This window comes from Hippocampus comes, unplaced genomic scaffold (genome assembly GCF_001891065.2).
Source record: "Hippocampus comes isolate QL1 unplaced genomic scaffold, H_comes_QL1_v1.1 scaffold288, whole genome shotgun sequence".
NCBI classification, from domain to species: Eukaryota; Metazoa; Chordata; class Actinopteri; order Syngnathiformes; family Syngnathidae; genus Hippocampus; species Hippocampus comes.
In genome coordinates, this window is record NW_017805332.1 from 2,804 (window position 1) to 5,401 (window position 2,598).

At 45.3% G+C, this 2,598-nt stretch overlaps 1 long non-coding RNA gene across 1 annotated transcript in view; it reads left to right on the forward strand.

The window, feature by feature from the left end:
* Window positions 1–869, forward strand: part of LOC109516843 (uncharacterized) — a 2,583-nt gene extending 1,714 nt beyond the window's left edge. The window contains exon 3 of the long non-coding RNA XR_002168431.1: window positions 801–869. This is a non-coding gene — a long non-coding RNA (uncharacterized LOC109516843). The remainder of the gene's footprint in view (window positions 1–800) is intronic.
* The last annotated feature ends 1,729 nt before the right edge of the window (window positions 870–2,598 follow it).

Consider the following 2,598-nt stretch of genomic DNA (forward strand, 5'->3'; position numbering starts at 1 on the left):
GTTGCATACATTTCATATCCATCAATTTTCATTTCGCTTGTTTTTTTATCATCAAGCCAAGTTTCTGACACAGCAATTATTGTAAATTTATTAAATGCAGTCAAATATTCTTTGATTTTGGTGAATTTTTTATAAAGACTTCTACTATTTATGTGTATCACTGAAACGTGTTTTTCAGTTCTACATTTGTGTTGAATTGTTTGTCAGTGTAATACTCAGAGTTTGTAATGCTGTAATTATGATTGAAGAAATTATTGTCTGGATCCAAGTTGTTCTCTGGGTCGAATGTCTTGTGTTCAGCATAATCAAAGATTTTAAAGTCCATGTTTGTGTTGTATGTTTCCTATGTCATTTAAGTCAAAGTTTATGTCTCGAGGTAATAAGCTCTCAGCATGTTGAAGTCGAGCCCGTTGAATTGGAGTACTAGTGCGGGGGTGGACGATTAGTTTGTCGTGCCTCAAGTAGGCAATTTCCCCTCTTTCACGTGCCGCTTTTAGTTTAGGAAGCAATTCTTTTCTTTTTTGACGTACAATATCTGTATAATCTTCATTAATGTAGATTTTGGTACCTTTTAAGTATTTTGCTCTCTGTAGTATCATTGTTTTGTCCTTATATTTTTCAAGTTTCACCACTACTGGTCTTGGTCGAAGTCTTCCCGTTTCCTGTCTCCCTATGCGGTGGGCTCTTTCCACCTCGATTGTCTCCTTTAATTGAAGTTTACGTTTTGCTCCGTTTCAGTCCACGTTTCTCCTTGCATTTCTTCAATTCCATCGATTATCAAGTATTTTTCTTTTAGATAGTTCCTCTAAGTTGTCCATCTTGTCGGTTAAAACCAGCATACTGTCACATACTTGAAGATTTCAGTTTGCATGGTTTTGCATTGGTCAGATACATTCGTTTGTTGTTTTTTGATGTCATCGATCTCCTTTTGGGTGAAATTAAGACTAGTTTTCAGTTCTTGTACTTCCCTGGAAAAGTTGTCGAGTCATGTGTTTGTTGAGTCCAGTATCATCTTTACAAATCCTTTGAAGTGATCCTGTTGTTGCTGGATGAGTGCTGTGAACAGTTCTTTTTGTTGGGTGAGTAGTTCGTTGACTTGCGTAAGTGTCATCAATTCTTCATCCTGTTTAATATATTGTCCCCTTTTGGGAGGCATTTTTCGGGTTTCATTGCTGGCCGGCTGTCAGCTGGTTGAGGATGTGTGCTGAGGTCTTTCTGCCAACCCGGATGTTGCTGATGTGGCAGTGGGCCTGTGGCCTCCCCGGACAACACCGCTGCAGCGCTCGAGTCCTCTGCCGCCGCTGCCGGGCCAACCGTTCAGCAGGCTGGCCTCAAGTGGTGGTGGCTCCAGCCGCCGGCGCCGTTCCCAAAGGGCCGACCGCCACTGGAGCTCCGAAGAGCCCCCCCGCTCAACCACGCCGGCCGGCCACCGCCCGCCCACACCGCCACGGTGGTCGAGTGCGCCGCGCCGCCACCAATCAGCAGGAACACAAAACGGCCGCCACCGAAGGCCCGTCGATCGCGATCGCTGAAGCCCCAAACGAACGTCGCTATCGCTCGCTCTCGCTGGCCGCCGTCGCCGCCGCCGGGCTCACCGATCGCTGAAGCCCCAAACGAACGTCGCTGTCGCTCGCTCTCGCTGGCTGTCACCGATCGCTGTGTGCGTCTTCGTTTCGAATCTGATCTTCTAAGTCAGCAGTCTATTGAATTTTATTTTGTCTCTCTCAAACTGGAGAAGTTTCCTGTATTTCTTCTCCTCAAAAGTGGATCACTGCAGTCCTGAAAAGTCAATCACTGCCGTCTGTTGGTCACAGTTTGTCATTGCAAACCTCTTTCAGATGTTCATAATACCAGTAGTTCTTATTTCCCTCGAAAAATCAGCAGTAACACATGAAGGCCGCCCTCTGTTTCCACCTTGTGTATGGCTCTTCTTCGCTCTCAAACGCAAGAGCCCTCTTTGGCTGTGCACAGCAAGTGCCGAAAGATTCCCTCTGCTCATCAGAGTTAGTCACGTGTGCACCTTCTTCAACTGAAATAGAGAAACTAAAATATAGTCGCTCAGACAGAAACGTTTCATCTCTCTCTCGCCATCTCCCCATCTCTGCATTCAACCGTTTCATCAATGGTATTTTGTCATTGCAAATCAGACACACCGCAGAACCCGTTCTTTCCACAAAGGTGAATCCTTCGGTCCATTTGTCCCGAAGTCTACCAAACTCGTCATCTTTTTTTCTTTTCGCCATCTTATTCGTTTAGGATTAGCTTTGAGCTAATGGCTGAGCGGGTTGATTCAAAAGGTATTGTTGGGGGAAGAGCGGCCTCCTCTTTCCCGCGTGTTCGTTGAATTTCGGACGAGGAGAATGTTGGTAATCCAAATAAAGGCTGGAGGCGATGTACAGTTCCTTCGAAGGGTTTTAATTCATTTTCTGCAGTTTACGAATCGATTCGGGCTCCTGAGGGGTCCAGATTTGAATCAGGAAGCGTAGAAGAAACACATTCATGAGATTATATAGAGACAATATGATAATGAGAGGCGGTTAGGTACGCCTCTCATGCAAATCCCGGAAACAAAGAAAGTAACATGACATCTGACCCGGT